Genomic DNA, 27278 nt, shown 5'->3' on the forward strand with positions numbered 1-27278 from the left:
AAAATGTTGAGAATCTCTCTCCTGTCAATCACACCATGAAGGCCATATCTCTTCCGGTGGTAGGTGGGAGGGATTATAAAACCCAGAAGTGTGGGTGTAGCTCAGTCTCTGCAAGATGCGGAAGGAGTCATGAATCTGTCTGAGCTGTGAACAACTGAACACCCTGAATATCTACTGAACTGTGTGTGGTGTTTATGTGGTGTTTTGTGTGGTTTTATGGTGGTTTCACCCTGCTTGAAACTGCATTTGAATGTGGTGGCCTTGCACCCTGCATGAAATGGTATGAAACTGCACTTGAATTTGGTGGCCTTGCACCCTGCTTGAAGTGGTATGAAACTGCACTTGAATTTGGTGGCCTTGCACCCTGCTTGAAATGGAATTTCAAGGAATAACCGCGTGTCAACTGCCAGCCCACCAGTCGTGAGTGAGCTGCCAGCACATCAGGCTTGAGTCACTGAGCTGCCAGCCCAAGAATCCACTTAGCCCACATTGTCCATACTAGCCCTCTGGAAACCAGTCCCTTCAGCCCACAACACCCATACAAGTGCTCCAGAAAGCCCCCCCCCACTGGCCACCAATATTGGAATTGGTGGAGAGATGGAATATTGCGTTGGGGGACCAGCCCTCCCGTATGATTCTGGGACCCAATGGGTCCCACTTAATCTAGTGTATATATATATTATATATATCACAATATCTCTAAAGCAACTCCTGTTGTGCTTCTTGCGTACCACTTTGAATTAGAATTCTTGGATTGGTGATTGATAGATGATAACAGCATAATAATGTGTGATATTATGGATTCCAGTGGTACATAATTCTGCTGTTGTGGTGCCCTTAGCCTTTCATGGATGCTGGGTAGACACATTTCCGTTTTATGAAGTGTTCAGATTAGGAACTGTTCTCAGGAATGGAACTCTTATCGTAACCCAGGGAGAACTTGCGGCTCTCCCAGTGAGCAGCAGGCCGGGATACTCCCGGCACACACAGTGGGCCGGGACACTCCCAGCTAACAGCAGGCCGGGGGACTCCCGACGAACAGCAGGCTGGGACACTCCCAGCGAGTAGGCTGGGACACTCCCAGCAAACAGTGGGCCGGGAAACTCCCAGCGAGCATTCTCAACTAGCCCGCCGCTGTCAGAGACCGATGAAGACTCGCTCCACGAGGCGTGGCGGCCTACAGAGAAGCCGGCACAGACCGAGTGGTCAAAGTCATATTTAGGTTGGGTCGGAGTGCTGAGGTTGAGTCGGGCCGGGGACGGGTCGGGCCAAAGCTTCAAGGTCAGATCGGATCCTTGAACAGAGTCGGGCCGAGGACGGAGCCTGGAGGACAAGATTGGATAAAGGTGGACAGGCTGCATAACCAGAACAAAGGGGGACCCGGCGTGGGGTGGGGGGGGAGGAAAAAAGCATGAATACGTTTTGTAACTTTGTTGGTGCCTTTGTGGCGACTCTGTTGTGTATCTTGTATGCAAAAGCAAAGACCTTCACGTAGCTAGGTACAAGTCACAATAAAGTATCATCATCATTGTATACCCACACTCATCAATTGACCAATAAGGTATTGCATTATCAAAGAATTGCCAGCAGGTGGGGTGGTGTCAGAGGATGATGATGTATGAGCTGAACATTGGAAGATAGAAAAGACACAGCTGCTGTTCAGCTGAAAGGATAATCGATGACAGGGAGTATGATCTCAATTTTTATTCAATTAGTGAGCAAGATTGCATAACATACAATTATGATAGGAACAAATATGTTGTACTTTTCTTTTATTTTGAATTAAGTTAAAATTAATACCCTTGTCATCACAGTTGGTCCTGTTTTTCATTTGTATTTTATGTATATAGAAATAAACTATACTAATGATGGTGCATAGGACAATATGAAGTCACAATGCAATTCATTTCTTCCTTTCTGCTATTTTGATATTATTTAACATTTTTCAAACAAAAGAAAATTACAATAAAACCCATTATAGGAAATGATGTGCAAAATAGTCATTCAATTATTCAGCATGTTAATATATGTTATAATAAGTTTTGACTGAACAAAATTTGGGTAAACTGGCAATGAAATATTATTTGTCAGTACTCATTTTTCACCATCATAATATAATCGTACCGCTCTCTGAATCATTCAGGATCCATGACATTCTTAATTAACACTACTGGCACCAAGCACATAACCACAACACAACATTCAAAACAAATAAACACAAATTCTGTTTCATGCATTATATGTATCTGTATGGTAGGAAGGAGAATTATCACAAGAAGTGCCTCAGCAATAAACTGCAGATCTATAATATCCTCATGTTTATGTGCCGAATTTAAAATCAAGGATGAGTGGAAAGAATTTGATTGTTCATTACCTTTCTCTCCTGCTTTAGGTTTCCCAGGGTCAAAAAAATCACAAACATTGGAAGTGTGCTGGTTACACAGAAAAGCTGGAGAAACTCAGCGGGTGCAGCAGCATCTATGGAGCGAAGGAAATAGGCAACGTTTCGGGCCGAAACCCTTCTTCTTGAAGAAGGGTTTCGGCCCGAAACGTTGCCTATTTCCTTCGCTCCATAGATGCTGCTGCACCCGCTGAGTTTCTCCAGCTTTTCTGTGTAACCTTCGATTCTCCAGCATCTGCAGTTCCCTCTTAAACATTGGAAGTGTGCTGATGGCTTCCCATGTCTCTGACCACCAGGGGGTGTACAACAGCAGGGTGAGTTGCCCTGTGTCGCCCTTCTCTGTTTTGAATATCATTAGAGTCGAGTCAAGTCAAGTCAAGTTTATTTGTCACATACACATACGAGATGTGCAGTCAAATGAAAGTGGCAATGCTTGCGGACTTTTGTGCAAAAAGACAAACAACCAAACAACCAAACAAACTATAAACACAATCATAACACTGGAACATATTCTTTTACATAATAAATAATGGAAGGAAAAACGTTCAGTAGAGTTAGTCCCTGATTAAAGGCGTCTTACAGTCCCGAATGGCCTCATGGGAAAAAACCAGCCTTCTCAACCTCTCCTTATAGTCACACCTTCGCATGGCAAATCCTCGGAGTCTGTTTTGCCTGACCGGAGCAGCTGGAACAGTCCGTTGCAGGGGTGGAAGGGGTCTCCCATAGAGTGATACAGTGTGGAAACAGACCCTTCGGCCCAACTCGCCCACGCCGGCCAACAATGTCCCAGCTACACTAGTCCCACTTGCCTGTGCTTGGTCCATAGCCCTCCAAACCTGTCCTATCCATGTATCTGTCTAACTGTTTCTTAAATGATGGGATAGTCCCAGCCTCAACTACCTCCTCTAGCAGCTTGTTCCATACACCCACCACCATTTGTGTGAAAAAGTTACCGCTCGGATTCCTATTAAATCTTTTCCCCTTCACCTTGAACCTATGTCCTCTGGTCCTCGATTCTCCAACGTCTGGGCCCCATCGTCACGCTGTTCATCTACCCGATCTCGTTTCCTCTCATGATTATTATGTTAATTTCTATAAGATCTCCCCTGGCATGCTCCTGCGCTCCTTTGGAATCACTAAAGAGGCACAAACAATCTACCAACCTCTCCTTATAGTCAGAGGATCCTCTTAGGAAATGGCAATATCCTCAGGTAAAATTTTTCTGAAGGCTGATAAACCCTTTTAATGGTCTTGATCCCAATTTGGCTCTAGGATCGGGATGCATTTTATAATTTTCCAATGTTCTATAGACTCAGGATCAGTTCCTGTGGATTGGAGGGTAGCTAATGTTATCCCACTTTTTAAGAAACGCGGGAGAGAGAAAACAGGGAATTATAGACCAGTTAGCCTGACATCGGTGGTGGGGAAGATACTGGAGTCAATTATAAAAGATGAAATAGCCGCATATTTGGATAGCAGTAACTGGATCGGTCCGAGTCAGCATGGTTTAGGAAGGGGAAATCATGCTTGACTAATCTTCTGGAATTTTTTGAGGATGTAACTCGGAAAATGGATAAGGGAGAGTCAGTGGATGTAGTGTACCTGGACTTTCAGAAAGCATTTGATAAGGTCCCACATAGGAGATTAGTGGGCAAAATTAGGGCACATGGTATTGGGGGTAGAGTGCTGACAGATAGAAAATTGGTTGGCAGACAGGAAACAAAGCGTAGGGATTAATGGGTCCCTTTCAGAATGGCAGGCAGCGACTAGTGGGGTACCGCAAGGCTCGATACTGGGACGGCAGCTATTTACAATATACATCAATGATTTGGATGAAGGGATTCAAAGTAACTTTACACTGGCATCAGCCAATCTTCCCTGTCCCGCCTGCAACTGGTCCAAAATACCACAGCGAGACTCCTGATGGGCACCTGAAAAAGGGACCACATCACCCCGATTCTGGCCTCTCTCCACTAGCTCCCTGTGTGGTTCCAAATAAATTTCAAGATTCTTCTTTATGTTTACAAAGCCCTTAACGGGCTTGCCCCAACCTACATCAAAAGTCTGCTTATCCACCACACCACCTCCAGGTCCTTTAGATCGGCCAACTTGGGGTTACTGAACATCCCACGGTCTAGGCATAAGCTCAGGGGCGACCGAGCCTTTGCGGTTGCAGCTCCTAGACTGTGGAACAGCATCCCTCTTCCCATCAGAACTGCCCCTTCATTGACTCTTTTAAGTCGAGACATAAAACTCATCTTTATTCTTAAGCGTTTCTTGACGTCCTCTGAGGGAGGGCTATATGTATGTATTTATGTATGTGCTTAATCTATGAACCACTGCTGTATAACATTAGCACCTCCACCAATGTACAGCACTTTGGTCAAAGAGAGTTGTTTTTTAAATGTGCTATAGAAATAAAAGTGACGACTTGACTTGACTTAACATTAGCAAATTTGCAGATGACACAAAGCTGGGTGGCAGTGTGAACTGTGAGGAGGATGCTATGGGAATGCAGGGTGACTTGGACAGGTTGGGGGAGTGGGCAGATGCATGGCAGATGAGGTTTAATGTGGATAAATATGAGGTTATCCACTTTGGTAGCAAAAACAGGAAGGCAGATTACTATCTAAATGGTATCAAGTTGGGAAAAGGGGAAGTACAACGGGATCTGGGGGGTACTTGTTCATCAGTCTATGAAAGTAAGCATGCAGGTACAGCAGGCAGTGAAGAAAGCGAATGGCATGTTGGCCTTTATAACAAGAGGAGTCGAGTATAGGAGCAAAGAGGTCCTTCTGCAGTTGTACAGAGCCCTAGTGAGACCACACCTGGAGTGTTGTGTGCAGTTTTTGTCCCCTAATTTGAGGAAGGACATTCTTGCTATTGATGGAGTGCAGCATAGGTATACAAGGTTAATTCCCGGGATGGCGGGACTGTCATATGCTGAGAGAATGGAACGGCTGGGCTTGTACACTCTGGAGTTTCGAAGGATGAGAGGGAATCTTATTGATTGTTAAGGGTTTGGACACGCTGGGGGCAGGAAACATGTTCCTGATGTTGGAGGAGTCCTGAACCAGGGGCCACGGTTTAGGAAAAAGGGGTAAGCCATTTAGAACGGAGAGTTGTGAGTCTAGAATTCTCCGCCTCAGAGGGCAGTGGAGGCCGGTTCTCTGGATACTTTTAAGAGAGAGCTAGATAGGGCTCTTAAAGATAGCGGAGTCAGGGGATATGGGGAGAAGGCAGGAACGGGGTACTGATCGTGGACGATCAGCCATGATCACATTGAATGGCGGTGCTGGCTCAAAGGGCCGAATGGCCTACTCCTGCACCTATTGTCTATTGAATCTTCACCACTGTCACCGCCGAGGCCTCACGCTTGTCGTTGCCCCACTTCATGCCTCCGTGATGCCGGCCTGGGCTCCAGCCGAGGGCTCCATCGGCCACTTCGCCCGACCAAGGCTTCTACCCGCGAGGCCTCGGCCGGGCCCCGACCCGGGCTTCTACGCGGAAGAATGGATTTAAATAAATACTTAAATGGATCTGAAATTTACATTTTACTAGCACTGATAGGACGATGACAATGCCTCTGACTTACTCATGTCCTTCCGGGAAGGAAATCTGCTGTCCTTACCAGGCTAGCCTAGGAAGACACATGGAACTGCAGATACCTAGGAGGACGCTGTAACTTCAGATTCCCAGGAAAACACAAGGAACTGCAGATACATAGGAAGCCTAGGAACTGCAGATGATGGAATCTTGCATAGAACAATAAATGATGTACCTCAGTGGGTCAGGCATCTCTGAGGACATGGATAGGTGATGTTTTGGGTCAGGATCCCGTCCTTCCACAGACTGATTGTGCCTATATATGATTCTAGTATATTAACTATCAGTGACTGCTCTTTGAAATGATCTACCAAAGTAATCAATTCAGGGGAAAACAGAAATGGGTGACAAGTGCTAAAATGGCCTATAACACTCATGTCCTTTGAATACATAAAAGGTACAAGTAAAAGGTATGATTGATGGGAATTGAAAGTTCTAAAATTGAATCATTAATCTCATTGCTCACCTTCAGAAAAGGAACAGAGTGTTTGATTAACATGTTTCAACCCAGTAATAATATAAACAACTTGTAGTTTTGGTACTTTTGTGATGTAGACACAAATATGTCCTGGTGATCAAATTTCCTAGTTGGAACTGAGTTATTAAAATATATAATTCATCCTGAATTTGTGGCCATTTTACACAGAGTGCAGTTCCACAAAATGCAGATAAATAGCCAGATGATCCTTTTTTCATTGGAGCAATAACGTTGACTGGGTTACCGGGAAAACGCTCTTCTTCCAACATGCAATGAGGAGGAAGGCAATAGCATTTCTCAATGCTGTGTGGTGTAAAATGGGTGACTTACAAACATGCTGCCTGAATTGCACCAGACTCCATTTTCTTTTGCATGGAATACAAATGAAAAGCAATTAATGAAGCCATCTAAATGGCACATGGTCCAGAATGTCGGTGGTCAGCAGATTTGATTTCTTACACAAAACTGAAATTGCTTGTTGATCACAATCATAATTTTACGTGCCTTTAAATAGTCTACAATGAAAAATTGTCCTTTTATGTAAAATTGCAAATTACACCTTCTTTTCCTGTAATAGGGTCCATTTTTTTGCAGAGCCGTAATGGGTCATTGCTCTGGTTTCTTCTCCCTATGCATTGCCCCTGATTGATGACGATGTAAAGTCCAGACAAATGGATACAATGCACAACAGGCATTTTAGAAAGGATCATTCAGAGGAAGACCATTACACAAATGATGGGAAGACAGGGTCTTCACAAAGCAACGTATTTTGTACAGGATGGAAAATTTCCAATCACCTTCTTTTTGCCAAGCTTGGAAACAAAGCCACGTAGTCAGTACATTTCTTTTTCAGTTTCTGGTCTTTCATACCATTTATATTTTTTGTCACATCTGATCTTTTCTGGTCTGTCGAAGCTTTCCCCTACTTCGCTGATTTAACATTATTTTTAACATGAACTATCCCCCAGATTTGTTCAGTAATAGATTTAATAATAGATAAGAGAATTGACAATATATAAATACATTTTCATAAAAAGTTTCTTCTTGAATGCAGTTAATAAAAACATGACGTTACGTAGAAATTATTTCCATAGAAATAATCAAATTATGCAAGACCACTGTTTATTCATTCATGAGTACATTTTCTGTTTAGAAACAGCATACTGAAAACTGAAAGAATAGCCACTGACAGGAATGCAATAACTGATTGACAGGCATGTGGTAACCCAGTGATCCTATTATAATTTACACTGTTTGGTTCTACACACAGTTAAACTTGTCATGCGCTCACAGCATTGCGTGTTACCTGATTAGATGAAATGTCAATGCTGCATATCCCCTCAATATCGAGGTTAACTTAAGGTCAGTCTAAATTAATGTCTAATTTCTTAGGCAGAACTAATGAAATGATGAGCAGTTAGGTTTCTGTATTTGTTTAAGTGCCTTGGCTTCAGAGAAGATCTTCATTCCCCATTAATATTTTTAATCTTCAATTTTATAACACAACAGCAAAGTTGTGTATGTGTGTATGATTTTGATTAATGACAAAGTCTAGTGAACAACTGCTTTGTTGATTTAGGCTTTGTAAATTTGATTGTTGGTGTCTGCACCAAGTGGTGACAAATTCTATGGGGTAAAATGATTAGTTGTTAACCAGAGGGAAACAGGGGGAAATCTGAACAATTTTCCTGTAATGTTTAAAGCCTTCTTGGACTAGAATGATACTGTCCTAGCATTATGACATGCAGGCAACCTAATGATAGCCAAAGTGGCTATTTTAATTCTTCTCCAAAAATGTGGGCTCTGCTATTTTCTGGGTGTCAGTAACACCAGCTAGTGTAGCAGTTGATGCACAAATCAAATTGTCCTTGTGAAGATGATGAAAAGCAGCCTTGTGAACTGGCAACTGAGGTTTAGGTTTATTATGGTCACCTGTACCCAGGTGCAGTGAAAAGCTTTGTTTTGCATGCCATCCAATCCAGTCAGATAATACTATACATAAATACAATCAACCCAAACTCATGTACAATAGTTAGAGAGAAAGAAAAGATACAGAGTGCAGAATATAGTTCACAGCATTATGGGGTAACAGGTCCAGAGACTAATGTTGTTAATGAGGTAGGTTGGAGAATCGGGTTTACGCTACCTTACAGAAGGATCATTCAGAAGCCTGATAGCAGAAGGGAAGAAGGATGGGTAGGAGGTTCCAGGATTTCAAAACAGTGGTGATGGAGGGTTGGCAATATATTTCTAAATCAGAAGGGGAACTTGCAGGCGGAGGCGTTCACATGTGCTACTGCCCTGGCAGTTCTAGGTGGCCGAAGTCTATGATTTTGTAATGTGTTAAAGAAGCTTTAGTGAGCTGCGGTGGTGCACTTTTCAAATGGAGCACCTATGCCAGTGTTGCAGGGAGAGAATATTTAGGGCAATGCATTGAGGTCCAACCAAGGAATTGTCACAAAAACATTTTATTTTAAACAATTTAACCATATAACAATTACAGCATGGAAACAGGCCATCTCGGCCCTACAAGTCCATGCCGAACAAATTTTTTTTTTCCCCCTTAGTCCCACCTGCCTGCACTCATACCATAACCCTCCATTCCCTTCTCATCCAGATGCCTATCCAATTTATTTTTAAATGATACCAATGAGGCCTGGCCTCCACCACTTCCACTGGAGCTCATTCCATGACCGCCACCACTCTCTGGGAAAAGAAGTTCCCCCTCATATTACCCCTAAACTTCTGTCCCTTAATTCTGAAGTCATGTCCTCTTGTTTGAATCTTCCCTATTCTCAAAGGGAAAAGCTTGTCCACATCAACTCTGTCTATCCCTCTCATCATTTTAAAGACCTCTATCAGGTCCCCCCTTAACCTTCTGCGTTCCAAAGAATAAAGCCCTAACTTGTTCAACCTTTCTCTGTAACTTAGTTGCTGAAACCCAGGCAACATTCTAGTAAATCTCCTCTGTACTCTCTCTATTTTGTTGACATTCCTTCCTATAATTTGGCGACCAAAATTGTACACCATACTCCAGATTTGGCCTCACCAATGCCTTGTACAATTTTAACATTACATCCCAGCTTCTATACTCAATGCTCTGATTTATAAAGGCTAGCATACCAAAAGCTTTCTTTACCACCCTATCTATATGAGATTCCACCTTCAAGGAACTATGCACGGTTATACCCAGATCCCTCTGTTCAACTGTATTCTTCAATTCCCTACCATTTACCATGTACGTCCTATTTTGATTTGTCCTGCCTGCCAAGGTGTAGCACCTCACATTTATCAGCATTAAACTCCATCTGCCATCTTTCAGCCCATTTTTCCAAATGGCCTAAATCACTCTGTAGACTTTGGAAATCCTCTTCATTATCCACAATACCCCCTATCTTGGTACCATCTGCATACTTACTAATCCAATTTACCACACCTTCATCCAGATCATTGATGTACATGACAAACAACAAAGGACCCAACACAGATCCCTGAGGTACCCCACTCGTCACTGGCCTCCAACCTGACAAACAACCATCCACCATTACCCTCTGGCTTCTCCCATTCAGCCACTGTTGAATCCATCTTGCTATTCCTGCATTTATACCCAACAGTTGAACCTTCTTAACCAACCTTCCATGAGGAACCTTGTCAAAGGCCTTACTAAAGTCCATATAGACAACATCCACTGCTTTACCCTCGTCAATTTCCCTAGTAACCTCTTCAAAAAATTCAGGAAGATTAGTCAAACATGACCTTCCAGGCACAAATCCATGCTGACTGTTCCTAATCAGACCCTGTTTATCTAGATGCTTATATATATTGTCTCTAATTATCTTTTCCATTAATTTGCCCACCACTGAAGTCAAACTAACAGGTCTATAATTGCTAGGTTTACTCTTAGAACCCTTTTTAAACAATGGAACAACATGCGCAGTACGCCAATCCTCGGGGACTATTCCCGTTTCTTTGACATGGATCTCAGTAGGACGGTTGTTTACCAGGTCTGGCAACACTCCACATAGATATCACCAACTTAAAATTTCTCTCCTCCAGCTGTCTCTGGGAATTATCTAATGTTAGGTGAGTAAGCTCACCTTTAAAGGGACAGAAGTTTAGGGGTAACATGAGGGGGAACTTCTTTACTCAGAGAGTGGTAGCGGTGTGGAATGAGCTTACAGTGGAAGTGGTGGAGGCAGGTTCGTTGGTATCATTTAAAAATAAATTGGATAGGCATATGGATGAGAAGGGAATGGAGGGTTATGGTATGAGTGCAGGCAGGTGGGACTAAGGGAAAAAAAGTTGTTTGGCACGGACTTGTAGGGCCGAGATGGCCTGTTTCTGTGCTGTAATTGTTATATGGTTATAGGGTTAAGCTGTCTACAGAGACAAGGCAGGCATTTCATCGAAAGTGCTGGAATGTAAGTCTGAAGGCCAATTTCAGGCAGTCTTGGATTTTCTGGCTGGAATATACACGTCCTGTGCAAGCTGGATCTGGGCCCGAGGACAGAAACGGGTGAATTTTCATCTGGAAAAGTGTAGTTAACGTTTTCTCTTTCAATCATCCATATGTGATCTTTGGAACAAATATTGACATCGAGCAAGAAGTTAATCGCAGAACCAAAATAAGCATTGGTGGAGGTTTCAAGTTGACATTCCCTATATCAGGACTATGAGGGAAGAGGAAAGATTGTCAGCTTGTAGTTGTATGGGTGTGGTGGGAATGGGTGGTGTGATAAAGGTATGTAGATGATAGGTGGAACACAATGGATGATGGGTAGATGGGACCATTTTCTGTGGATTGCTTTGCTTTTGATTGCCCAGTTTGCAGAATGTGTGCTTTCCAAAGCAGCACTCAGCAGCCCAGTCATCCAAAGGGTTTAGTTTAGTTTAGTTTGGAGAGACAGCGTGCAAACAGGCCCTTCGGCCCACCGAGACCTCACCGACCAACAATCACCCATCCGCCAGTTCTACGTTGTCCCAGTTTTGCATCCTACACACTAGGGCCAATTTACAGAAGCCAATTATCCTACAAACTTGTAGGAGTGTGGGATGAAAGCGGAGCACCCGGAGAAAATTCACACGGTCACCGGGAGAATGTACAAATTCTACACAAACAGCACCCGAGAGCAGGATCGAACCTGGTTGTCTGGCGTTATGAGGCAGCAACTCTACCAGTGCACCACTGTGCCTCTCAACCCAAAACACCGTCTTTCCATTCCCTCAACTGATGCTGCCTGACCCGCTGAGTTTCTCCAGCATTTTGTATTTTGCTCCAGATTCCAACCACTGCAGTGTCTTGTGTCTTCATTCACGTCCATGCTCTGGCTTTACAACCCATTTTTCTCCAAGAAATATTCAGATACAAAATGTCCAATTCTGGCGCAGCCTACTATATGTTCGTAGCTGCTAGCCAACAGCTAAATGAATCAGATGCAGAGTCGATGCTTTTGAGATGCATAATTTCTGGCAATCAGATAATCGTCAATGGCCAAACTTTTTCACAAATCACAACAACCATTAATGTACACAACTCCAAAAATCTACCTGCTGGGGCCAGCTTCTTGCAATCATTAAGCCATCTCATTCCTATGGAGACAGATATTTAATGAGACAGATATTTAATGTCAACCATCTATCCTAGCCGACCAGACTCACCCCTACTTCCTCTTTTGATACCTGCACATCGGGCTTTATCAGACAAACTCTAAATATCCTATGGGATGCAAGGGATGTATCATTCATTTGTGACATAGAGAATAGTTTGGTGCATCTAATGAGTCAACTGCAGGCTAGATATATTGCAGCTATACAGTGCCCTCCATTATGTTTGGGACAAAGACCCATCTTTTATTTATTTGCCTCTGAACTCCACAATTTGAGATTTGTAATATAAATAATTGCTGGTGGTTAAAGTGCATATTGTCAGATTTTAATAAAGGCCATTTTTATACATTTTGGTTTCATCATGTAGAAATTACAGCTATGTTTATACATAGTCCCCACATTGTGTATTTAAGTAACTCAACGGGTAAGGCAGCATCTCTGGAGTACATGGATAGGTAAAGTTTGGGTCGGGACCCTTCTTCCAACTGATTTAGTCGGAAGAAGGGTGCCTACCTGAAACGTCACCTATCCATGATCTCCAGGGATGCTGCTTGACCTGCTGAATTACTCCAGCACTTTGTATCTTCATATTATTCTTGGATTACTGATAAGCGATTATCTCAGCATAATGTTACATTATTTTGAAATTGTTCATGTTCATACTATGAACTATGGTGAAAAAATGTTGATTTCTCAAATTTCAATTTACAATTTTAACTTTATATCTCTGTGAGCATTTAAGTACCATTGCCATGTTTAAGAAACATTTGGACAGGTTCATGGATAGGGTAGGTTTAGAGGGATATGGGACAAAAGCAGGCAGGTGGAACTAGTTTAGATAGGCCATGTTACTCGGTGTGGGCAAGTTGGGCCGAAGGGGCTGTTTCCATACTGTATGGCTCTGACTCTATAACATGTGAAAATCAAAAGAGGCTACAGATACTGGAAATCTGAAATAGAAAAACAAATGCTACAAATACTTAGCAAATCAGGCAGCATCTGTTGCATCTGATCTTTACCCTTAGTTTGTTTTTAGATAGAATCAAATAAATTTCAAACATTAAAATTGTTCTTTTCTTTCCAATATTTCTTGCTTAAATATATCAATAATTGTCTGGTTAACATTATACATCCAATGTAATATTAATATGGCTAAGCAATTCTAAATGATACATGATTTTCTCTCTTGTCCTGAATTTGGATTCAAGCTCTTGCCTGGTTGATATTCAATAGCCTCAAAAGAAAAGCTGCTCCTCAAACCAAACATATGCAAGAGCAGACCCCTTTGATAATCAATTCAAATTTATGCACATATCAATGCCAAGACTGCAGATAGCAAAAGTCATTTTTTTGAAATTGCAAAGAGGTTTTTTTAGACCAAAATTAATTTCAGAATATCAGTTAAACAATTAAAACTAAAATCCAAATCAAAATGGATGCATAAATACTTTTGTAACATTGCACAAACCTGTTATCCACTGTATTGTTTGCTGGGGAACAGTTAAGCATGAGTGATCATAATTTCATTTAATTCCATATTTTGGCAAGGAAACCTGAAACAACTACCAAAAGGTTTCATGAGAGCTGATTCTAAGGTTGCGTGGGTCACAATAAAGAGAATAAATAAGATACTAAATGGATAATGAGTATGGATGGAATATGAACGAGGCATTTTTAAAGATGTTTTAGAGGAACAAGTTAAACAGGACAGGATCACACTGGGCTCAGTAATGTAAAACGCCCAAGTTTGTGGCTTGGACTGTGAAATGTAAAGGTCAAGGAGTTACTAACAGATTTGCCCTTTCAAAACTGTTAGTAATTGAGGCATTTGAATAGTTTTTAAACGGATTTGACATTCTTAAAAACTTTTAAAATTGATGCGATTAAAAATATAATTTTTATTTAAAAAAAAACATTTTAATGGTAAATAAAAATACATAGGTGCTACAACCGATTTGGAAGGCAAAATCTGTCAGTTCGCTCCATCACTGGACTCCCCGTGGAAATCAACGGAAATGTCCAGTCTGTGGGGAATCACTATTCAGATTCTACGCTGTCATATGTGAAGACGTTGTAGGATTCAAGAGCTTCAGTCTCCATAGGCAATAGATTAAAAGGCAAGGAGAAAAACGTGATTTACTTACTTAAAAATACTTTGGTTTAGTTTAGAGTTCTAATTAATTTAATTGTCATCTTTTATTTTTTTAAATATTTTTAATCACATGAATCTCAATATTTTCTATATATCCTGTATGTCAGAGTTATTCAAAATTCTGATTGTTTTCACAATTAACATATCTGAGCTCAAGTTTGCCCAAGTGTCAAAAGATATCAAGGGGCAAAGTATCAATCTGTAGGAAGGAACTGCAGATGCTGGGTTTCCCCCGAAGGATAGACACAAAATGCTGGAGTATCTCAGCGGGTCAAGCAGCATCTCTGGAGAAAAGAAATAGGTGACGTTCGGGTCGAAACCCTTCTTCAGACTGAGAGAGGAGAGGGAAACTAGAGGTATGAAAAGGTACTGAACAAATCAGAGCCAGCATTGATGACCAAAGAAAGGTGGAGGCCCCAATGGTCCATTGTTGGCTGTGGAAGAGGTGATAATGAAGGTGTACGAAAAGTGAAACTAGCAGGATGACGGTGAAAGTGGTTGGATGACTAGGGTGGATGAGGGATGGAGAGAGAGGGAATGCAAGTCTCAAGTCTGGTCACTGTCCAGAGCAGACTGCGGAGTTTCAGGCAGCTGGGCCCTCCATCCCTGGTAGGGAAGTGCAGGTGAACTTAGCACAGGAAGATTTGACCCATGATTAAAATGAGAACAGGACCATCACTTGTTGGTGAAGAGATCAGAATAGTGGAAGAGAAAAATAAGGATATTTAAAAACAATGATTTAGAAATAGAAATGTATTTTAAAAGTTAATTTTAATTAATTTAAATAAATTAAAAGATATTTTAACTAGACTCAACAAAGGTTAAATACAGGAGAGGTGCCTGAAATGTGGAGGGTGGCAAATGTTGTGCCTCTATTCAAGAAGGGCTGCAGAGAAAATGCGGGGAATTATAGGCCAGTGAGCATAACATCTGTGGTCGGAAAGTTACTAGAGAGTATTCTGAGGCATATGGATGGACAAGGGTTGATTAAAGTGCGTCAGCATGGTTTTGAAATTGGGAGGTCGTGTCTCACAAATCTGATTGTTTTTTGAACACGTGACCAAAAAGGCAGATGAGGGCGGAGCTCTAGATGTTGGATTTCAGTGGATTTCAGTAAGGCATTTGATAAGGTAGGCTGCTCTGGAAGGTTAGATCGCATGGGATCCGAGGAGAGATAGCTGAATAAATGGAAAATTGACCATGGAAGGAAGCAGAGGGTGATGGCGTAAGGTTGCTTCTCGGACTGGAGGCCTGTGACTAGTGGTGTGCCTCAGGGTTTGGTGCTGGGCCCGTTACTGTTTGTCATCTACATCAATGATTTGGATAAGAACATACATGGGAAGATTAGCAAGTTTGCTGATGTTACAAAAGTTAATGGTTTTGCAGATAGTGAAGATGGTTGTAAAAAATTGCAGCAGGATCATGATCGATTGGCCAGGTGGGGTGAGGAATGGTTGATGGAATTAAATACAGAGAAATGTGAGGTGGTGCATTTTGGGAAGTTCAACATGGGCAGGACCTACACATTGATTGGTAGGACTCTAGGGAGTGTTGTACAGCAGAGGGATCTAGGGGTGCAGGTGCATGATTCCTTGAAGGTCGAGTCGCAGGTAGTTAAGGTGGTCAAAAAGGCTTTTGGCGCATTAGCCTTCATCAGTCAGAGTATTAAGCATAGATGTTGGGAGCTCATGTTGTATAAGATGTTGGTGAGACCGCATTTAAAGTGTTGTGTTCAGCTCTGGGCACCATGTTATAGGAAAGATGTTGTCAAGCTGGAAAGGTTATAGAGAAGATTTACGAGGATGTTGCCAGGACTAGAGGGTCTGAGTTATAGGGAGAGGTTGAGTAGGCTGGGACTCTATTCCTTGGAGCACAGGAGGATGAGGGGTGATCTTATAGAGGTGTATAAAATCATGAGAGGAATAGATCAGGTAGATGCACAGAATCTCTTGCCCAGAGTAGGTGAATCGAGGACCAGAGGACGTAGGTTTAAGGTGAAGGGGAAAAGATTTAATAGGAATCTGTGGGGTAACTTTTTCACACAAAGGGTGGTGGGTGTATTGAACGTTTAAGAAACATTTAGACAGGTATATGGATAGGACAGGTTTGGAGGGATATGGGCCAAATGCATACAGGTGGGACTAATGTAGCTGGGACATGTTGGCCTGTGTGGGCAAGTTGGGCTGAAGTGCGTGTTTCCACGTTGTATCACTATGACTAAAAGTAAAGGTAAAACACACACTTGGTGAAACAAAGTTGAAATTAGAAAATTAACATTGTTCTTTGTATGTATCCAGCAATTAAAGTATTAAAGTAAAATATATATCATGTGCGTAAAGGATAAGTTATAGTATGTGCAATTTTAGCTTCAATCACCATTGGGAAACTTACTTGATCAAGTGTAGAAACAAGGAACCGTAGATGGCTGGTTTACTAAAAAATAGTTAATACACAAAAGGACACAGAGTGCTGGAGTAACTCAGCGGGTCAGGCAGCATCTCTGGAGAACATGGATAGGTGGTGTTTCGGTTCGGGACCTGAAGAGGGTCTCGACCTGAAACCTGACCTATCCATGTTCTCCATATATGCTGCCAGACCCGCTGAGTTACTCCAGCACTGTGTCCTTTTGTGTACAGGTACTAACTATTTTTTAGTAAACCAGCACTTAGTTACTCTAGCACTTTATGCCTTTTATCAGTCAAGTGAAGGGTTGGTTTGGGGAAAATGCCCAACTTTTCATTTCAATGAAAGCAAAGGGGTGGCAACGTTTGGTGGGATGTAAACCCAGTGTTCCATCCATTCCTGGGGAATTATTGTTCAGTGAATGTTGGTTGAAATGACACTCAATGCAGCATTTGCACATCTAGAACAGATGACTGTTTTGTTCCTTTCACTAGGTTGAATGCATATATTCATCACAGAGGGTGAATATACACTGAAGCTTGCCTCACTGATTGTTAAAGGTCTTACCTGGACAGAGGATTACATGCTTTTATCACATTTCAAGATTTCCTTCCTATAGGCCTGGACGTGATTACAGTTCATGCTGTGATATTGCAATGAAATTAAATGTGGTCTCTAAAAGGTTAACTTTAAGTTACACACAATCACTCATTTAATTGCAAGTTAATACGCAGCAGTTGATAAATTGGTTGGCACTTCTGATACCACATCTATTTGAGTCAATCAGATTGGTTGCTGGCACATTACAAAGAGGTTTGTAACTATAATGTTGGATTTGTTTATTTTATGAAACAGAGCAACTTTGGAGAATTATGATTGCTATGATCCTTATATTGAAAGGTGTGCTAGGTTTATGTTAAGTTTTCAGCTTTGATTAGCAGCTAGATGCCAAGCGAAGGGAACATTTTGAAATTTGGCTTCTCTTTGTTTTCCTTGAGCGAAAATAAGTCACGGAACAAATTAGGGGTTTACAACATTGTGCAGGGCAATGAGGACTTTCTTCCACAGCTATCTGCAAATAGATGACTAATAATTAGTTGTAAGATTATTGATAGACCGATCAAAGCTTATATGATTTTTTACTGTTGTGGGGAACATTACAGAATATATTGATCTACGTATAAAATATTTTTTGATCAATCGTTTATTTAATATCAAAGTTTTTACTTAGCTGTCTGTAATACCAATCCCATGTTTCTCCTTGGTACATTGAAGAAACTCACTTGAGGTAGTATATGGGATCCATTATGTCCAGGTTAAAGCATTGCATCACAAAAAAAGGCCATTTGTTCCTTTGGTTCCATGCTGGCTCTTTGCAAAACCAACCCATTGTTCAATTGTCTCCATTTCCCTTCTAGCCATACGACTTATTTTTCCTCACTTGCCCATCAACTCCCCTTTGATTCGTTTGCCATTTACTTACACTAATGAGTAATTTACAGTATCAAATTAAATGACTAGCCTGACTGTGGGATGTGGGATGGTGCAAATTCCACATGAGGTCAGGATTAAATCAGGCTCAATGGAGTTGTGAGGCAAGAATACTAAAGGGCCTGTCCCACCAGCATGCAATTGCATGCATCTAGCGCAACCAAACGTGGTGGCTTGAGGTGTACAGCCTCGCGGGGCCGGTCCCACTTCCAACCGCAGAGGCGTATGGAGTTGTGCGGGGCTGGTCCCGACATCATACTCACCAATCAGCTGGGCAGGAGGCGGGCCGACTGAATTTGAACGTCGCATGGCGTCGGGCGGTTACATCATCACGCAACGGCACGCCGGGCGGTGACGTCATCGCGCAATGCCACGCGCTAGGCGTACGCCGTCAAGACGCTGCATTCAGAGTCAAGTCTCTGCTTACGGCGTCGAGACGCTGCGTACGCCCGTCGATGCGGCTGCGAGCCGACATGCCGTTGTTGCGCGGATTTTTGGACAGTGTCAGTTTTTCGGAGCCACGCGCGATGTCGGGACCAGCCCCACACAACTCCATACGCCTCTGGTGATTGAAGTGGGACCGGCCCCGAGAGGCCATACGGCTCAAGCGACCACGTTAGGTCGCGCTAGCCGCATGCAGTCGCATGCTGGTGGGACAGGCCCTTAACTCTGCACCACCACACCACCCAAAACAACAACGTTGTTTTTAAGGGCAGCACAGTGGCACGGCTGGTTGAGATGATGCCTCGCAGCACTAGAGACCGGGTTTGATTCTGACCTTGGTTGTGTCTGTATGTGGACTTTGACTGTTCTCCCTGTGACCGTATAGGTTTCCTCCAGGTGTTCTGGTTTCCTCCCAAAGTTCTGCAGGTTGTAGACTGTAAATTGGCCTCTGTAAATTGACCCTGGTGTGAAGGGAGTGGATGTGAAAGTGGGATAACTCCCAACTAGTGTGAACACAAATGATCGATGGTCAGCATGTACTTGGTGAGTCGAAGAGTCTTCCCTTGTGCAGGAATCCAGAATGAAGGAGGTAATTTAGCATTGGGTCACAAGCAGGTATGTGGTGAAAAATTAATTTGTTGCACACAAGACCAATGATGTCCCATGTTGCTGCAGGGAAAGGTACAATATTTTTAACATTAAACACATATTTCTGTCATCCATTGTGCCACCTGATCCTGATGCATCACTGATAAATATTCTTCAATTTTCTGCACATCTATCTCGAGGTTACAGCCTGGATATTGCTTATTTTATAAAGGGACCTGGATGTCCAATTGAATTACTTCTGGATATGCATTAATTGTTAGCGAGTTGGAAAGGCATGGATTGCTGCCAGCAGTAATGGCCAAGAAATGAACAAACAATTAAAATTATATTTTCATGGCAGAGGCTCAAGACGTCAATAATTATCACATTATTAAGAATGTATTTTCTATGTTGTCTCCCAAATGTAAAAAACTCTGCATTTATCCCAGTTATTTTAGTTGTGGCCACAGCATTGGAAGAATTCCTCTGTTTTTCAATCATTTCAATGAAGAACAGCAGCTCCGTTAATACAGAAAATGGTTATCGATAATTACAGCGAGATCTTGATCAGCTAGGGAGGTGGACTGAGGAATGGCAAAATGGAGTTTCATTTAGGTAAGTGCGATGCTTTGCATTTTGGGAAGTTACACCAGGGCATGACCTTCACAGTGAATGGAGGAGCCTTTGAGTGGGATGTAGAGTAGCGGGATCTAGGAGTGCAACCACACAGTTCCCAGGAAATTGTGCTGCGGGTAGATCGGACGGTGAAAAATACTTTTGGAAATTGAGGGAATTGAGTATTAGATGTCAGGGTGGAGACACAATGAACCGCAGATGCTGGAACACAAAGTGCCGGAGTAACAAAGTGGGTCAGGCAGCATCTGTGGATGATAAGGATAAGCAAGATTAGGAATATTATATTGCAGTTGTACAATACATTGGTGAGATCGCATTTGGAGTATTGTCTTCAGTTTTGGTCACCCTGCTGTAGCAAAAAATGCCATTAAACTAGAAAGAGTGCAGCGAAGTCTTGAGGATGTTGCCATGATTCAAGGGTTTGAGCTATAGGGAGAGATTGGGCAAGTTAGGTCTTTATTCCCTGGAGTCCAGGAGGCTGAAAGGTGATCTTGTAGAGGTGTATACAATAATGAGAGGGATGTGCCAACTGAATGAACATAGTAATTTTCCCAGGGTAGGCGTATCAAGAACTAGAAGACCCAGGTTTAAGGTGAGATGGCAAACATGTATCAGGATCGTGAGGTGCAGAGTGCAGTAGTTATATGGAAGAAGTTGCCAAAGGAAGTAGGTAAAGCAGGTACAATAACAACATTTAAAAGGTGTTTGGGCAGGTACATGGATAGGTAAGGTTCTAAGAGATATGGGCCAAGTGTGGGGAAAGAGACGAGCTTAAATGGGGTATCTTGGTCAGCATAGACAAGTTGGGCTGGGCCTGTTTCCATGTTGTAGAACTCTATGACTACTTAGAACATAGAAAATGTCAGCACTGGAACAGGCCCTTTGGCCCAAAATGTCCATGCAGAACATGATGCCAAGATTATCTAACCTCTTCAATTTTCATTGCAATTTGCACATGATCCATACCCTCCCATTCCCTGCATATCCACGTGTATGTCTAAAAGCCTTTAAATCAGTGGTTCCCAATGTGGGGCATATGCCCCACAGGGGGGAAATTTGATTTTTAAGGGGGGCAATTTCCACCTAATGTTTTTTTCTTTTTTTTTACAATTTTTTAGTAATTTCTTGCTCAGAACTTTAACTGTCTTTTGTTTATTTCATTTTTCTTTTTCATGGATGCCATGTTCTTTTGAAACTTGTTTAAACCAAGGTATTGGCGTTTTAAGCTTCTTCAGCTGAAACGGAGTTCACTTTTTAAATGATAAGAATTATATACCACCACATGGGGGGGGGTTGGGGGGGGGGGCATCAGGATTTTAGAGGCGATTAGGTGGGGCATGGCCAAAAAAAGGTTGGGAACCACTGCTTTAAATGCTATCATTGCATCTGCCTCCACCACCACCTCTAGCAGTGCAATCCAGGCACCCACCACTCTCTGTGTAAAAACCTCCCTCTGCCCCTCGCCCCTCGAGTCTGTTCTGCCATTCAACAGGACCCTGGCTGATCTGATTGGAATCTCAATTTTGATTTCCTGCTTTCCTGTAACCTTTCCCCTTTAGTTTACCAATAATCTATGGCATCTCCCTCTGCCTGAAAGAAGGTTCTGGTTCACTGCCCTTTGAGGAAGAGTCACAACGATGCTCAACTCAATCTTCAAAGGATGACCATTTACTTTTAAACAATTACTCACTCCGTATTCTAGATTCATGCACAAGAAGCAGCATCCTCTCTATGGAGGAAACAGAAAGTACAGCATGTTTGTATTGTCTTTACTTGATAGTAGACGATGTGGGTAGGAGGATTGATGGTAGAGAGTGTGGGATACCCCAGGCCTTGGCTCTTGTCGTGCACCCCAGCACTTTGACATTGGTGAATGCACAAGTGAAAGTTCACAACATGAGCCAACAATTTCTCCAGGGCTTGGTCTGTAAATGGCTTGGTTGGTTTAGTGTGCCTGCAAGACAGATATCTATCAGTTGTGTTGTTATAGATTTGGGAGTGGTGTACATTTGGTATTGGTTAAAGTGCAGTGGAACGTATAAAGAAGAATTAGCACTTTTATACTGAACATACTCAATGCTTTCCACCATCAAAACATGAGGTGCATATGGGACTTGAATGGTACAAATCATAATGCATTAATTAATATCCAGGCACATGTGATGATCTCGACAAGTGATTTGGAATGCCGATAATATTATTATCAACACCAGTTGCGCTGAAATGTATTACTTTATACTTTAGAGATATGGTGTGGAAACAGGCCCTTTGGCCCACCGATTCTGTGCCGACCAGTGATCACCCTGTACTATCCTACACACTATTCTACACACGAGGGACAATTTACAGAAACCAATTACCCTACAAACCTGCTGACTTTGGAGTGTGGGTGGAAACTGGAGCACCTGGAGAATGGACAAACCCACAGGGTGAACATACAAACTCCGTACAGACAGCATCCGTGGGCAGGCTCGAACCCGGGTCTCAGGCGCTGTAAGGCAACAACTCTACCACTGCACCACTATGCCACCCTACGGTTATACCATTTTCTTTTGAAATGCTCAGCAACCATTTAATAATTTGTAGAACTGATTTTCAGGTCTAAATTGCCAAATTCTGAACCAGTGACTTTAAACCACAGATCCATAAACATTTATTGAAATACACATTGAATTATTGATATAAAATAATCCATTGTTCACTCTAGATGCTGCCTCACCCGCTGAGTTTCTCCAGCATTTGTGTCTGCCTTCCATTACAGAGTTTGCTCGTTTAATTCCCTTTCAATCAAAAATACCATGTTAATGTGATAAACAGCACTCTAATGCTACTACAGAACAAACTCTCTGTATCTCTGTATCTTTTGAACTGCCCTCTTCTTTTTTTGTCTGTTAAATTCTGTCCTTACTCTACAAACCTGCATATTCATCCAAGTATTGTTTCACCTAGGTTAAAGGAAAAGTATTCTGGATATTAACAGTACTTATAAAAACTGCATAGGCTAGGTTTGCATACCAGCTATATGTTTAAAGGTAAGCCAGAGACTAAATTGGCATCATTCATATTTCACTGACTGTGCAGTGAATCTCTGCCCCCTGACATTATGTAACTATGTGTGTATTAATCTATGTCCATGCCAGAAACATTGATCCTAAGTCTTCTAACATTGGCCTTCTGCACCTCTGTTCTTGTTATTGGCATTTGCATCTTGGCAAAAACTCTTGCTATCTCTTCCTCTCTATTACTGTTCACTTTCTCTTTGCATTATGCTTTTTCTTGCTCTTTGTGTGTCCGTTGATCTGACTGTCTGTCTCTCTGACTCTCTGCAGACTGGGTACAGATGGCCACATATTCCTGCATTCACTGTCTGATAGAGAGTGCATGAGAAGAGACTGATTCTTTTTTTCTCCATTAATCGGCAACATCTGTGCAAACAAAGGACTGAGAGTGACAGAGGGCTGGGTCCCTGCTGCTTAAGAGGCGCTTCCTAATGAACTCCATCCTGGACCAACATTTTACCACACCCCACTCACAGACAACGGAAAGTGGGAAGCCAATAGACTCCATACACATCAATACACAGCTATAGACATCAGTGCCCATTAATATACAGTCTTACTGAATGATATTCAGCCACACACAGTCATTGGCTGGGATTATGGGGCTCTTAATGGACTCTGTCTCAGTGCTGAAGATAGACCCTGGAGATTGTGTAAAACAAAATCTGACAGTGAGTAAGAGTAAAACAAAGAGAGATGCAACACAAGGAACTAGATGGCCAGGGAGATATAGCCAGCAATTAGTGAAAAAGAGGGACATTTATGTGGATAAAGGGACATTTACAGATGATTGAGATAAAATGAAGTAACAGGAAGAGATCAAACCGATAAATGAACAGAAATTAGCAAATAGACAAGCAACTAAAATCCCTTTGGAGAGTAATGGTGCTGTCATAAAACCTATTCCAATGAGGCAATTCAGCAATTGCATGCGAGTTACTGTTTCACTAACATCAATGCATTGTAGTTGTTATTAAATACTTTTTTTAATATTTAAAATGCAGCACAATTGTAATATATTTGTGCAGATTTCAATTATATTCAGTTTCACCCATGATCGCAGTTGAGACAAATAATCACAGTAGGATGCAATGGTTGGAAGTGTCATTAGCACAGTGTTCATCGCAAACTGCATGCAGTTCTGAAAGGATTAAAATCTCTTCCAGGTTTTTGAATAAATGATTTATCACTAAAATGGATAGACTGAGCTGAACAACGTTCGGTGTAAAAATTGGTGGGAAAATCCTTTCAAATATCCAAGCACTGATCAAAAAGAGGTGATTTTGTATTATTTATCCTTGACCAAGAGGTTTTCTTGACTGATCAGACACTGTTAGAGCATGTATAGTGAATTATGCATTGCATTCATAGCTATCTAATAAAATACAAAGATTAGAAGCACAAAAAATGTAATTATGTAAATAATCGCATGTTTGAATCATGAATTAATTGAGTGATCTGATATTTTGGTGAAATGTTTAAGAAAGAACTGCAGATGCTGGAAAAATCGAAGGTAGACAAAAGTGCTGGAGAAACTCAGTGGGTGAGGCAGCATCTATAGAGCGAAGGAATAGGTGACGTTTCGGGTCGGTCTGAACAAGGGTCTCGACCCTAAAGGTCACCTATTCCTTCGCTTTATAGATGCTGCCTCATCGGCTGAGTTTCTCCAGCATTTTTGCAACCTTTGATCTTTTGGTGATGCTGGAATAAAGACCTCCAGAAGAATAGTTGAAAAGCAGACGTGTGATTAGAATGAGCCTGCTTCAATAAAGCTACAATTCTTATCAGTCTTATCATTCCCATCAAATCTTAATCAGTCCAAAGAAGGATCCCCCCCTTAAAACCATGTTTAAAGATGCTGCCTGACTCCTGAGTTACATCCTTTTTCTCTGCAGTTCCTTGTTTCTTCAATTCATAGAAACATAGAAACATAGAAATTAGGTGCAGGAGTAGGCCATTCGGCCCTTCGAGCCTGCACCGCCATTCGATGTGATCATGGCTGATCATCCAACTCAGTATCCCATCCCTGCCTTCTCTCCATACCCCCTGATCCCCTCAGCCACAAGGGCCACATCTAACTCCCTCTTAAATATAGCCAATGAACTGGCCTCAACTACCCTCTGTGGCAGAGAGTTCCAGAGATTCACCACTCTCTGTGTGAAAAAATAATGCCGTGTTGATTGCTTCCAGAAATGATGCAGCGAGAAGTGGGGTTGTACTTTCTCCAAAGCGTGTTCATTTCAGAAAGTGGTGCGCTTGGCTCTTTTTTAAATGACATTCTGCACTCTGTGTCTTCCCCGTTGTTCTACCTAGAGTACTCAAGTTTGGCTTGATTGTAGTTATGCACAGTATTAGCTGATCTAATTGGAGAGCATGCAAAACAAAGGTTTCAACTGTACCACGGCACAAGTGACAATAATAAACCTAAACCTAGCAGGCTTAAATTTACAGGCAATGACACTATCAGGGAATGTAATTTATCAGGTTGAGAAAAGCATTATTTGACCCTACTTGGTCTTGGCTTTGTAGTTTTTTCATTGTTACCTGGGAATATCTTGGATATTTTTCATCAAATTTCTCAAATTTAAAACAATAAATAAGGTAGAGCCAATCTGAACTGTCTACCATATTGATTCAATGCTATGTCATGATATGTAGGAACCAATCTGAGCCCTAATTTACACAATGGAATCTGCTCACAACAACAGTTAGGTTATTTGGAAAGCTTTTAATGGAGTAAAAACAAGTACTCCAGGAGTAAAGGACATCAGTCTACCTTATGCTCAGTGATGGTAGTCATGCCAAGCATGTTAAGAGAGTATTGATCAATTGTGCATTGGGAATCAGTACAGATCTGTACTTAATACAGTACTGTACATCTGCCTCAGTTCATCTATTTGTTCTTAATTGGACAATTATAAAATCTTTCTCCACATTGAGCATGGTTGAAGTTGTCCCATTTATAATGGCCAAATCATTTTACTGCCTCAGGTAAAGGGATGAGGAGGAATTTTACTGCCTTTGGAATGGAGATGAGGAGGAATTTCTTCAGCCAGAGGGTGGTGAATCTGTGGAAATCATTGCCATAGATGACTGTGGATGCCAAGACATTGGGTATTTTTAAAGCAAAGTTGTTGTTGTAGTTGTTGTTGTATTTAATTTATTGTCATTATCTCATAAGAGACAACGGAATGGATTTTCCTTACAGTCAAGTAACATAAAAATAAATAATAAATAAATAAAACATATTTTTTTTAAAAGCACAAACACAGAAGTCCATGACACAACATAACCCCACAGCGGCACCAATGTTGAGGAAGGTACCATCAAAGATTGATAGGTTCTTGATTAGTAATGGCGTTAGAGGTTATGGGGAGAAGGCAGGAGGATGGGATTGAGAGGGAAAGATAGATCAGCCATGATTGAATGGCGGAGTTGAACCAATGTGCCGAATGGCCTAATTATGCTCCAATGTCTAACAAATTTAAAATCCTTCTTGTCTTATACATGTACACGTGTTGTTGTATTGCTTTGTGATTCAGCCACCCTAATGGATATGTTTATTCCCAGTAGAAGTGTGTTAAATCACACTCCAATGTTGCTTCAAGCCTTTAAATAAAAAAGTTCAAGTAAACAAATAAAATCACAGATGCTGGAATCCGAAACAAAAACAGAAATTTTGGAAGGACTCATCTGTGCAAAGAGAAACCAATGTTTCGGGTCCAGCAACCTTTCTCACAACTGGGGGCAGGAACAACACTATATGGCGGTTGATGAAGACAAGGCAGGTGATAAAGAGCATGAGCACTGATCATTATTGTGGGATATTAAAAAACATAGGTGAAGCAATGGGACTGGGAAATGACAGATAGAATTGCCTGAAACATTCACCTTTTTCTCTTTTTTGCAGTTGCTGCTCGACTGGCTGAATCCTTCCAGTGGTTCTGATTTTGTTCAATAGTGTTCAGTTGGCTGCCACTCTTGAATCTCGCAAGCAGCCAAAAGTGTTAAGATTAATCTGATTTAGAAATAACAACAGGATCCACTCATGGTCTTCGGTTCAATCAGGATTACATCATTCAGGAAATTAATTCTGTTCATATCTGATTATAAGCATTACTTTCAAAGTATTTTACTTTCACTTTCATAGAATCTTAGTTATGGAGTCACACAGCACGGAAACAGACCCTTCGGCCCAACTTGTCCATGCCAACCAAGGTGCCCCATCTACATGTCCCACCTGCCCTTGTTTGGCCCATATCCCTCGAAACCTTTCTTTTCCATGTACCTGTCCAAATGTCTTTTAAATATTGTTATGCTACCTACCTCAACTACCCCTCTGGCAGCTTGTTCTATACACCCACCACTCGGTGAAAAAGCTGCCCTTCTGATTCCTATTAAATCTCTCCACTC

This window comes from Leucoraja erinacea, chromosome 13 (assembly GCF_028641065.1).
Source record: "Leucoraja erinacea ecotype New England chromosome 13, Leri_hhj_1, whole genome shotgun sequence".
In the NCBI taxonomy this organism is placed as follows: domain Eukaryota; kingdom Metazoa; phylum Chordata; class Chondrichthyes; order Rajiformes; family Rajidae; genus Leucoraja; species Leucoraja erinaceus.